The sequence below is a fragment of the Giraffa tippelskirchi genome, chromosome 4 (assembly GCF_054371585.1).
Source record: "Giraffa tippelskirchi isolate mGirTip1 chromosome 4, T2T-mGirTip1v1.2.pri, whole genome shotgun sequence".
NCBI classification, from domain to species: Eukaryota; Metazoa; Chordata; class Mammalia; order Artiodactyla; family Giraffidae; genus Giraffa; species Giraffa tippelskirchi.
The window spans coordinates 190,109,919-190,123,246 of NC_137278.1; the positions used below are offsets into that span (position 1 = coordinate 190,109,919).

The 13,328-nt window shown below is 41.5% G+C and overlaps 1 protein-coding gene across 3 annotated transcripts in view; it reads left to right on the forward strand.

Annotated features, from left to right (window-relative positions):
• GRIN2B (glutamate ionotropic receptor NMDA type subunit 2B) overlaps window positions 1-13,328 on the forward strand; it is an 815,960-nt gene that overhangs the window by 70,833 nt on the left and 731,799 nt on the right. Inside the window, exon 1 of one of the 3 annotated variants that reach the window (XM_081589232.1) lies at window positions 7,858-8,244. The exons of the other annotated variants lie outside the window; for them this stretch is intronic. The gene's annotated coding sequence lies outside the window, so the exon portion shown is untranslated. Of the gene's footprint in view, window positions 1-7,857; window positions 8,245-13,328 lie in introns of those variants that run through there. 3 annotated transcript variants of the gene reach the window in all.

Below are 13,328 nucleotides of genomic sequence, written 5' to 3' on the forward strand. Positions count from 1 at the left end.
CAGCCCAGGGTTACAGGCTCCTGGGCTGTGGTTCAGGCAACTGGGCTCCAATAACAGAAACCTTAGCTGCACGCATCTTTGACCTCTGCTTAATGCTTTTGCTCTCCTAACCTGGAAACAGTAGTCTTGATTACAAAGAATAACCTTCCCTTCTTCAGATTTCCCAATAAGGTTAACCAATTCCTTTATTTTGAGGGGCTCCAAAATCACTGCAGATGGTGACTGCAGCCATGAAATCAAAAGATGCTTACTCTTTGGCAGGAAAGTTATGACCAACCTAGATAGCATATTAAATAGCAGAGACATTACTTTGCCAACAAAGGTCCATCTGGTCAAGGCTATGGTTTTTCCAGTAGTCATGTATGGGTGTGAGAGATGGACTATAAAGAAAGCTGAGCACAGAAGAATTGATGCTTTTGAACTATGGTGTTGGAGAAGACTCTTGAGAGTCCCTTGGACTGCAAGGAGATCCAACCAGTCCATCCTAAAGGAGATCAGTCCTGGGTGTTCATTGGAAGGACTGATGTTGAAGCTGAAACTCCAATACTTTGGCCACCTGATGTGAAGAGCTGACTCATTTGAAAAGACTCTGATGCTGGGAAAGATTGAAGGCAGGAGAAGAGGATGACAGAGGATGAGATGGTTGGATGGCATCACTGACTGAATGGACATGAGTTTGGGTAAACTCCGGGAGTTGGTGATGGACAGGGAGGCCTGCCCTGCTGTAGTCCATGGGGTCGCAAAGAGTCACACACGACTGAGTGACTGAACTGAACTGAACTGAACTGAACCCGGAAATGGTAGTCTTGATTACTCAAAGAGTAACCTTCCCCTCTTGAGATTTCCTAATAAGGTTAACCAATTCCTTTATTTAAATACCTTCTGGTTGAAAGAACTAGGTTGGTTCTTGTTTTCCTAATTGTATAATGAATGATGAAGATCCTCAGTGGAGACTTTGAATTAGAATTCTACCCTACGTGAAATCTCAGTACATCTTTCTTTTGTTCTCTTTAGGATATAAAGGGACAAATTTCTCTCTTATCTCTTTGGGAAGATATTTGCCTTAAAGAAAGAGCCTCAGTGGATTTGCATAGATTATTCATTCTGGCTTAGTACAGTTCAGTTCAGTCACTCAGTCCTGTCCAACTCTTTGCGACCCCATGGACTGCAGCACTCCAGGCCTCCCTGTCCACCATCAACTCCCAAAGCTTCCTCAAACTCAAGTCCATCAAGTCAATGATGCCATCCAATCATCTCATCCTCTGTCATCCCCTTCTCCTCCCACCTTCAATCTTTCCCAGCATCAGGGTCTTTTACAATGAGTCAGTTCTTTGCACAAGGTGGCCAAAGTATTGGAGATTAAGCTTCAGCATTAGTCCTTCCAATGAATATTCAGGAGTGATTTCCTTTAGGATTGACTCGTTGGATCTCCTTGCAGTCCAAGGGACTCTCAAGAGTCTTCTTCAACACCACAGTTCAAAAGCATCAATTCTTCTGTGCTCAGCTTTCTTTATAGTCCAACTCTCACACCCGTACATGACTACTGGAAAAACCATAGCTTTGACTAGATGGTCCTTTGTTGGTAAAATAATGTCTCTGCTTTTAAATATGCTGTCTAGGTTGGTCATAGCTTTTCTTCTTAGTACAGATATGTAAATATATTTGATGAAAAGACTCTAGTGACCTTGATCTACTTTGCTTGAGAATAAGTCATGATATTTTAGTACTCTTTTTTTGATAAATTTGAAAAGTATAAGCAATAAAATAATATTAAAAAAAAAAACCATTATCAGGGCTGAGCCCCATATGGAGATCTTCCAGAACATTTTCCATAACATAGGTTTTTCCCAATCAGTAGTCTGAGTTATAGTGAAGGGTTGTGAAGGTAATTAACATCTGTCATTCTCAAACATGAGTTTCCCTCTTTATGAAGTCCAGTTATGCACTAGTGTGGAAGACTATTTTCTTTTTGCTTTAAACACTTCTTTGGCAATAAGAATAATACCCTTATCTTGGCCCCTCCCTTGGAACCTCCCAAACTTTCCTGAATTCTAGCAACTGAAAGGTTAATGACCTTGCCTCAGGGCTGGGCTCTGGGACTCATTGTCTAGCCTACATCCAGGAGACACCTGCCTTGGTGAGAGTTGAATCCTAAGCTCAGTGGGGAAGACAGGACCTCTAATATGGTGCTGGCACTCTGGCATTGAAGACCCAGGATACACCTAAGAATCCCCTGTTGATGGTCCCCTATGACCCTTATACAACTGCTTATGGGAGATGTAGTCTCTGTAGTGTTTTGGCTGTGAGCAAAAAAAGGAGAGAAAATGCAGATGGGCAGGTCACAGCAGGAGCAAATGCAGCCACGGATAGATAGAGGTCTGTACTTTCTGCTGTCATTACAGGCACTCTCAAAACAGAAAGGAAAATGTAAAAAATGACAAGGCTCTTGGGGTCAGCTTGGAGCCAAGAGTGATCTGAGGTGTAAGAACCACTTTTTAGTATTCTCTTTGAATTTCACATCCATTTAATGGTGATGAATTCATTAAAACTTATGGAATGCCCATTGATCAAGGACATTAACATTACTTTTAGTAATAAAAATGTTAACGATTACTTACATTAGCATTTTCTCTGTATCAGGTCTAATCTAAAAGTCTATTAACTGATTTAAGAAATCATCATCAATTCTATTTTTAAAGTGAGAAAATTAGTTAAGGTTTACTTGACCAGCCAGTATTTGAATGCAGGCAACCCAGCCTGGCACATGAGCTCACATTAATTGCCACCTTTCATTTGGCCTGAAGAATTTTCTTTATCCTATTTTTAAATGATATTTCCTATTTGATTGTTGATAATATGTATACTGATTATATAAAATGAATTATTATTAAAACTGTTCTACTAGAAAAATTTTGAATGGAATGGTTTTTTAGTTCAGCAGCAACTGAAAAATCAGCACTATGAAAATCATGCTGGCATTAAGACAAACTGAAAACTTATTCATATTACAAGCCACTTGATGACTATCAATTCAGTTAAAATGTTGTTGGAAAAATTTTATGGCAGATCTTCCCATGGAATCAGGACTCATACTGGAACATCTTTTAGCTAGTGAGCACTGCATCAAAACATAGCACCAACTATTTCTCAAAATCAACAAATTACTTGGAAATTAGAATAATTTGAAGATCAATTTGTATCAAGCATTTATCCTATGGTACATAGCTCTACACAGATACATACATACCTTACATATGTAATAGAATAAAAAATTTTATATAGACACACATATATATTTCTTTTATAATTTAGAAATAGAAAATGTATCCTTTATATTGACTGATACATAGGTTAATTTATAATACATATTGTTAATCAAGTATGCTGAATATCCATTACAGTTGCTATTTATCAGTCAGCCTCATCTTAAACATGCTGAAATTGTAACAAATTTATTTTTTCTCACATAATTCGTAGTCCAGGGTAGGTTGTACCTTAGCAGTGTCATCAAGGGCCTTTCCATATCTGCTCTGCCTTCTTCAATGTGAGGGGAACCTTAGGCTGGAGCCCCTCATAATTTCTACACAGCCACAGTACTTTCTGCTGTTACATCTGTGTTGATTTAAACACAAATTTTTTAGTAGTCTTCTCTGAAAAGGTGGAGCATAATTTTCCTCCTCTTAAAGGTGGACTGCATTTACTGATTCACATTTAAAGAATAGAATGTCATGGAAATGACAGTGTGTTGCTCCTGAAATTAGGACATAAAGGCATTTGGGTTTCCTCCTTACCCTTTCTCTTGTGTCACTCCCTCCAGGGAAAGCCAGTAACCATGTCATGAGAATGCTCAGTTAACGCTATGGAGAGGTCCACATGGCAAGTAATAAGCCTCCTGCCAAGAACTAGCAATGAACTGAGACCTTCTGCTAACAGCCATGTGAGGGCATGATCTAGGAAGTAAAGTTCCTAGCCCAGTCAAGCCTTTAGATGACTGCAGCCCTAGCAGGTGTCTCAACCACAACTTCATGAGAGACTCTGAGTCAGAGCCACCCAACTAAGCTGCTCCTGAATTCCTGACTCACAGAAACTGTGGAATAATAAATATTTGAGATAATGTGTAAATAAACATGTAAATTGTAACATAGCACTAAATAACTAGTGCCATATCTATAGATGACAACAGCTGGGGAAAGAAAGGAGCAGCTCTTTCTCTCTGTCTGTCTATCTGTCTGTCTTAACTCTTTTTAGAAACTTTTCTGAGGCTTCCCAGCAGATTTCTTTTGACATTTCACTGGCAGATTTCTTTTGACATTTCACTTGGTCACCTCACAATTTCCCAATCACTGACTGTAAGGAACTATCATCATGATTGACTTATGCTGAAGAAGATCCACCCCCTCAAGCTGGAGCTAGAGTCAGCTTCTCTGAAACAGAAGACTGTGTAGAGTTAGTGAGTTTTGATAGGAAGGAAGTAGGTTAGATAAATGGATATTGAGATGACTCAATCAGGATAGTCTAGATCATGCTGTGTAACAAATAGCCACCAATTCTTAATGGTGCAATGCACCAAAAGTTCATTTATCTCTCATACTACCTACCAATGTGGTTTGGCTAGAAGACCCCAGCTGAAAGAGGTTCATCTCAACATTGCTTCTGTGATCTCCCCAGAAGTGGGATGGAAAGGCTGCTAATGGTTGATTAGGTCTTAAAGCTTTTTCCAGGAAGTGACATGTATCACTCCCTCTCCTATCTTATTGACCAAAGTAAATATACCACTAATTTCAAAATGGTCAGATGATGCAATCTTATGTTGTGATCAGAAATTGGAAATGTAGAAATATTCGGTGAACACTACTAATAAATTACCAGAAGGAGAAAAGCAGTGTCTGAAAAAGCTGCTTGCTGAAGAGACCAGAAATTGGACTTGCAGTTTGAAAACAGACTTTCTACACTCTACCCTCTAACATTTCCAAACTTCTTAAGGAATCTCTCTTTTGTTGTTATTGTCTTTAAGAGCAGAAGTGGTTGAATAGATCAAATATTAATTGCTGGTGCTAGATCTTAGTGTAACATATGTGAACAGATCTTAGCAAACTAACTGAAAATTTCAGTGAAAACAGTATTGACTCAGCATCAGATATTTATTTAATCTCACTCTGATTTCAGGTCTTGCATTTGTGTGAAGTCGCTTCAGTCGCTTCAGTCGCGTCCAACTCTGTGACTCTACGGGCCATAGTCCACAGGCTCCTCTGTCCAGAGGATTTCCCAAGCAAGCATGCTGGATATGCTAATCATATCCAGTATGGTCTCATATCCATATGGTCTAATAATGTGTAATTGTGCTAATAAACATCAAGTTATAAATAATATATTGAAATGTTAAAAGTGCTGCAGTGTTTAGACCTGCTGCTCAGTAGCTAAATTTGCAGGATTCTTCATACTTACGATGTGGCTTTTCTTCTTACAAGATGCATGGAACCCTCCTGGGTGAGAGAACAGATCAATTCTGCTGTCAGTCCTCTAGTGCCAGTCCTGCAAAGCTCCTGACCTACTGGACTTCAGGTTCCCTGCTTTGCCTTTATTCTAAAAGTAAAAGTGAAAGTCTGACTCTTTGAGATCCCATGGACTAGTCCACAGAATTCTCCAGGCCAGAATACTGGAGTGGGTAGCCTTTCCCTTCTCCAGGGGATCTTCCCAATCCAGGGATCAAACCCTGGTCTCCTGCATTGCAGGTGGGTTCTTTACCAGCTGTGCCACAAGGGAAGCCCAAGAATACTTGAGTGGGTAGCCTATCCCTTCTCCAAAGAATCTTCCAGGCCCAGGAATCGAACCGGGGTCTCCTGCATTGTAGGCAGATTCTTTACCAACTGAGCTATCAGGGAAGCCCTTTATTACCCTTTGAGATTTTTTTTTTTAATGTCTTGCTGATAACTGACAGACTGAAAAATCTGGAACTAAAACTCAGTTCTGACTCTGAGCTCTGGTATCACTTTAGCTAACTCCATCTTATTTTCCAGCTCCTGACAGGAAGCCCTCCAGTTATCTGATTGCTCCACCTAGCCCTACTCTGTTTTTCATGTGCCTTTCTTCTCCCACATAGTTCTTCTTGTTCCTATTTTTACAAAGTATGTATCATACCACTCTGCAATCGCTGACTTCCTGGGTATGGCTTTCCCAGGCTGTAAGCTCTCTGAAAGTAAGTTTCATGTTTTATGTGATTTTTAAAATCCACAGTTCTAATGTAGTGAAAAATAACATAGTGCTTGATCCTTAAGAAGTGTTCGATGAATGTTGAACAGATATTTAATACTACAAGGATCAATCCTGGGGAGAGGGATTCTACATCCCTGAGTTCTAGGAAATACTCTGAGTTTCAAAAAATTCACTGTAAAGATCCATTGTTTACACTCCTAAAGCAGGGTAAGTTAGCAGTATCTACTGAAATACATTACCAGGAGAAAGGTCAACAAATTTAGGCCTTAATTTAGAATCAAAGGTCACTCAGCTAACTCCTTACAAGGGTGACACTGGCAGGAGTTCTCAGCTTTGTTCCATATTGGGGGGTGACATCTATCTTTAAGTCATCCTCTGGCAACAAAAAATCTGGGGATGCAGTGGAAAAGTGTAGTTTAAGGAAGTCGCTCAGGCAATTCCTGTACAGTTACCCAGAGAAGGTGACCTGTTTTCCTTTCTCCTCAGTCACTGCACAATGGGGAGACGTAGAGGCAGGCCAATCTGATTTTGGTCTTGGAGACTTTACAACGGATTGCGCTCCTGGAGGGCACCCAGAATCAGGGGTTTTTACTGCCACGAAGTAGCTGGGCTCTTATTCTTTCTGGCTCACATTGCCGGAAATTTACATTTAAAAATTAGATTCTTTATAAGTTTGGGCTTTTATGGTAGATCGTTTGTTATTGAGCTTGTATTAACTTTTGTTCTCTGTCTTGCGGGTGGGGACTGACTTCCGCGGCCCTGATGTCATCTTTAGGGAGGTCACGCCCTGGCTCAGCAAAGCTACAGTCGTCAAGGCTCAGGGTGTAGTCTGGCTGTAGATCATTTGAAAGCCTGGAGGAGTAGTCACCGGTCAACACACTGTCTTCTTTCAGCTCTCTGAGCAGGAGTTTCCCAACTGGCTGGAGTTGGAGACTTGCAGGGGTGGGGCTGGAATGTCTTCCTCATTCCTTCTTCCCTTCCCCTCCCCCCTTCTCTCTCCTACTCACTTACCCCTCTTCCCCCTCCCCCATCTCCTCCTCTTTCCTCCTCCTCCTCCCCCTTCACCGCCTTCTCCAGGCTGCGGTTGCTGGTGCGGGCGAGGGGGAGGGCCGAGTGGCTGGAAGAAGAGAGTGGGAAGAACTGGAGTCTTAGGAGGCCTGGTAGCTCCCGGGCCCCTGAGCACGTGGACAGGAACTCTGTTCACATTATCTGTAGAATGATCATAAATTATGCAAAAAGGCAGAGTCCCCTTCACAAGGTCTTCTGAAAGGACGCAACAGTGTTTTAATGATAGTTTTACAGAGAGCCAGTTCATTCATGATTACTACTCTCCCATCTGTAAAATGGGGATGAAACAAAAGTTAAACAAATATTATCCCCAAATAGGAAGCTTGTGTAAGAAAGCTGTGTTCGTTTCCTGTGAACAGTGAAGAGGAACTAAGTAACTGCGCGTTGTTAATTTTATTCCAAACAAATACAGACCCTATAAAACAAATGTTTTCCTTTGTTCTGGGTCTTGTAAAGAGTCGTTTCTCTACAAAGAAAGGATCCTCTTGGTGCATTCCTTGGCCCAACGGGCCGCGGGGATTATGAAGAGAAAGCTCTCCGGAGCCGTTTTCCTGGTTGGAGACATTGTTCTGGAAAGCAGGCTGGGTTGCCATGGCTACGGCTCCCCAGCGGCCTCGCCCTGCCCCTTTCCACCCGGCCTGCCCATGCTGCCCGCTTGTACCAGGGTTGTCCTGACTTCAAACGTTCCTCCCACACAGGACGGAAATGGCAGGGAAATTCCAAACTATAATTCCCAGATGGCCTCTGAGACCCAGAGGCAGAAAAAAATAATTCCTTGTACGGTAGTCCTGAATTGTCCTTGAAAAAAACAGCCGTTAGATTGAAAGCTTGTTGAAGGCAGGAACCACGTCCTCATCGCTGAAGCAATCCTCCCCTCTCACCTTAACCATCTTACCTCCCAGCCCAAAGTAGGCAGACACACAATGGGATCTGAAAAAAAGTTTATGACTATTTGCCAGCGAGGTAAGTGTTTAACAGGGGGTTAAAAACAAGGACTCGACCAGAATCTTGGTCTGCCACTTAATTTGATGAAATACTTAATCTTTCCAAGCTCCATTTTCCTCATCTCTAGAATGGGAACAATAATGTCTAACTCAGAGGTATAGGTGAATATTGAATAACATACTTTAATATACGAAATACTTGGTATTGTGTCTAGCTTATAGCAAGCTCTCGGTATTATGATTGTTTATTTCTGTTACCTTCACCTCCTCTTCTGCTTGTTCCTGTAGGGAGAAATACTGCCCCTACTAAAAAACAAATCAAAAAAACCCAAACAACAAAAACCTTCTGGCAGGATCTTTATCAGCCCCAATCTAATAGTTAATGAAATGAATATAGAAGGGCTGCGTAAGTTATTTATTTGTGTAATATCGTCAACTAGGACATGCTAGTAACAAGCTTCATTTATGGAAGATTGCTGCACATAAATAATGCACGGTGAATGTGTTCCAATGGTCCACCCATGCATGCATCTATGGTATAAAGATAAAAATAGCACGGTGACGTCTTTTAGTTTGACCTTCTCCCTCTCCCCTCCCCCATTCTCTCAGGGTATTTGGAAACTCTACAGACCCGGTTTTAATTGAATATGTCTTTGAGTGTGTGTGTGTGTGTGTGTGAGAGAAAGAGCGAGATATGTACACTCACAGGGGTTTCCGCAGGGGTCCCCACAGTCCTCCCCACACCAGGGCTGCCTTCCAATTCAAACAAGCCTTGGGGTCTGGAGGCACTTATCTAGTGCCTCTGGAAGAATCTAAACATCTTTGGGATACTCAGGGAAAAGGGAATTAGCACCCCATCCCCAAGTTTGCTCTTCCCCTCCCCCACACCTCACACCTCGCTAAGTCCGGACTTGGGCGAGAATTCCTAGGTAGCCTTTCGAGTTTAGGGGGGATCAAGAGATGTAAGTGGTCCAGGAAGGCTCTGAGCCCAACCTGGCCGCAGGATGTGCACACCCTGGACAGCTGCGGACCACAGTTCAGACTGTTGGACTCAGAGGAGCCACTTCAGGGTGGGACTGATCAGATGTCAGAGGTTCTGGCACCTGGGGGAGGGGAAGCGAGGACAGGATTATCATTCCACTGTTACCTAATACTGCTGTGTCCCTTGGTTGAGAGCATATGTACGGCTTGCATGTATTTTAGGGCACGAATTGAAAAGAGCATGTGGCCAGTCCTGATTCGTGTATTGTCATTAATGCATAGAGCCGAAGGAGCCTGGTAATTACATGTGCAAGTATTCAGAGTATGTAGCGCACTCCCAAGACACCTTTGTGCGGTGTATGTTGAGGTTGTGCAGTAATGCAGCAGAGGTGCAGAGAGGCGGTGTGAACTGCAGGGTGTGAAGTGTTGTTCCCTCTCCTTCAGACTCTCACACATTCTACCCCCTCAACCCCCGGGGATACACATTAAACCACCCTAGACACACAATCCTCCCCTCCCCCCACACCGCAGCCAGCTTTCTCTGAAAACTGATACCCTGAGGCCCTTTTCCCTCACCAGCCACAATTAGGGGAAGTATGAGGGAAAATGCGGACTGGATCCAGGCACAGAGGCAGTGCTCTGTCGTTTTTCCTTACTTAGTAGGCCGCTGTTCCGGCTCCAGGCCTTATATTTTATCTGACTTTGCTACTCCAGGAAACAGCTTTAGGTTCCTGCGAGTCCAGGCCAATTCCACTGCTCACTGCGAAGTCCATTTTGTATTTTCTGTTTCACCCTCGTCAAGTCTCAGCCGAGGCTGTTGTTCTCAATCCAGCTCAGAAACTGGCTCAAACCGCCCTGAACTGGATTTGGTGGCTGTTGAGACACAGTTTCTGCCTCTTTGTTAGGGCGGATCCGGCCTCATTTGCTCTTCAGTTTCCCTCCCTCCTGTTTTCCCAGAGTCACCACCAGCAATTCCCCTCCCCCTGCCTCTCCAGTTTGGCATTTTTTTACCCTTCCCTGGGCCAAGGCCCCATGAAGTAGATTAAATTCTTTAATAAAATAGTGGATTTAGGTTGTAAACCTTCAGCTTTTGTGACATTAACTGTTTTTTTTTTTCTTCAAATTTGTTATCTAACCAATTGACATGGTGCCCTTAAAATCTTGGCTCTCGTTCTAACATAGAAATGTCTTAAAATTTCACTCTAGATGGAAAGAACTTTAAATTTCACATAAAAGACTGAAAGGTGTGGGTGTATTACACTGCTAATTTTTTTGTAACTATTTAAATAAAAATAATTTACTAACTTCTTCGTTGAGAAAGGACAAAACATAATATGTATAGAATTTTTAAACAGTTACTTGTACTGGCTGTTGCAACCTCACGATTCCCAGAGAAAAACTGAAGACTTGAGATGGTTTTGGTTTTTGAACATGTAATTTTAACCCTGGATCAGATTCTGTGAATTGTTTAGTGGAGAAGGCTGTTCGGAGAATGCGCGGGAACCATTTCTAACGTAATGCAGGTGGAAGCAAAACTCAGAATGTGACGGAATGAGGAGAGGACAGGGCTGGGCTTTTTGTAAGTTTTCTTTGTATGAAATGTAAGCATTTCTTATGTTTTGGAAGAGAGAAGGGGCTGATTATGCAATACTGTGGAGGTAATAGATGTACACTCTAAAATGGCTAATTTTCTGTTATGTGGATTTTACCTCAGTCTTAAAATTTAAGCGTTTTCTGGACAAGAATTTTACATTTGCTTCTTGTGGTTTTAAAATATCAGAAGAGAGATAATAAGCAACCATATTCGGGGTGTGGCTCCATTAGGTGTTTGACGACTCTCTGGTCTCCCTCTGCTGGCCAAAGTGAGCAGTGTGTGACGATGTCGCAAGGCCTTTTGAGCCTGTCTCAATTATATGTCGAAGCACAAACACTGGGCTGCCTTACTCAGAATCGTCCTCAATGCCTTGTTTCGTGTGCATTTTGTCTTACTTAGGTGGTGGGTACAGGGCTCTTTTACTGAACAAGGATCACAGATGTTTTGCTTCTGCGGTGTTAAAAAGGATTAATTATAACTGAGCAACTTAAAATTCAGCCCTACATCTCAAAGCATAATCAAAAACGTCGTTTTTCCTAGGCTAAAAACCCGAGTTAAATTGCTCATTTAAGTGTTTAGTTTCAGTAGAGCATAAAACCCTGGAAAAAAGCCAATGATAACAGTAGATCTGGAAAAGCTATTTTTAATATGCACTAGAAGACAGCTGGCTTTGTCTAGTGATTCACTACCCCGGGAAAGGAAAAACGTACATAAAAAAAGTGAATCCATTAATTGCACTTATTTTTATGAGATTTACAAATCTTAGGTGGTTGTTGCGGAAAGAAAAACAGTGTATTGCTGTATTGGAGATCAGGTAATTCAGATCAGCCTTCTCCTTGGTAGATCATCTCTTGGTTTAGGATCTTCACACCTTTTGTTTCACATGCTTAAAATGCTTCTCCCTCCTCCAGTTCCTCCTATTCATGGTTAAGCCTCACCTATCAAGCCTTTTCTTATATGTCACCTCTTCAGAGAAGCCTTCCTGCCTGGTTAAAACTAGATTTCTTATACTTGGTTAAAAGTAGATTCCTTATATAAAAGTGTATTCCTTGTTATCTTCTTATATGATGTCTTCTCTTTTTCTGTTATAGGGTCAGTCTAACTTTCAACTGTGTATATTTGTTTTCTTGAATATTCTTTTTCTCCTTCATTAGCTTTCTAAATCCCCTAAGGACCATGCTTGTCTGATCAGAACTGTATAATCAGCTTTTGGAAGAGTACCTGGCCAAAAATAAATAAATAAAATAACAAGGAATAAATATTTGTTGAACAGATAAGTTAATTTCAAATACCCTGTTTCTAGCTCCAGTCCAGTACTTTCTGGACTACTTTCCTTCTTTTATACCTTGTAGGTTTTTCAAGTGTTAGCTTGTGTTTTTTCTCTCTTGGAAACTCTCAGAAACTACTGATTTGTTTTAGGGCTCCTTTTCTCATAGTGTGAGAGCTGCTTAGTGTAATGGAATTGTCATAGTTCCTCGAATTTTAAGCCCCCTAAAAAACAGACTAATCATCAGTTTCTTACAGTCTGTGTTTTCTCTTCTGTGGTATCTGATTTTATTCTGAAGCATCTCTCCCCACCACCTTCCCTTTCCCCTTTTTGATTTCTGAACCTGGAGTTCTCTACTTGGTGCTCCCTTCCCTGCACCCCCTACCCCCATCAAAACCTTCCTCATGATGGGGAAAGGGTCTACCAATTCTTCAAAAAAAGTCTCTTCCTCCAGTCCAGAGAAAGACTCTTCCATGCAGAGATTTAAATTCCCTGGAATTTGAGGTAGGCAATTTGCATTTCTGAGAACCTTTAGACTAGATGTCAGTCTTTTCTTTGGACTTCAGCCCAATACAAGAGTAATCCCCTTGGGGCATTTCTTTACCTAGGCAAATTAACTATTATTACACTCTTCCAAAAGCTGTGCTAGGGATTGGAGGACTTTTGTGACCTGTGGTTTATTCTGTATTCACTGAATGGTTTTGATTGACTGATGGTTGTATAACTGGTAGAATTTCCCTAGCTGCCTACAAAATGCTGTGACTTTCACCCTTTTTTAACTGGTATAGGGTAGTAGTTAAGAGACTAAAACTACTGGAAGTCAGAAAAGCTCAAAGCTCTGAAGTTTTGGTTTTCTTATCCACTTTGTTTTTCATCTGCATGGAGTGACTGTCCACTTTTTAGAGTTGTAATAATCATTTCAATAGCATTTGTAGAGCAATTATTTTATGCCAGTTACTATTCTATATACATAACACTACATATGTGTAGTATTCTACATCAATATATGACTAGATAGATCGATAGAGTCATTTGATCCCAGCCACACTTTGGGCGTATATTTCATTGTCTCTGTTTTACTGCTGAGGACGTTGACAGCACAGAGAGGTTAGGTAACTTCCCCAAGGTAACACAGCTAGTTAGGTGGCAGGACACATAAACAAACCCGGGCTGTTTGGGTTCTGAGTCTATGTATATAAAACCCAAGTCTCATTTACCTGGCACAAGGTGATTATTGCTAAATGTTAGTTTCTTATCTCCT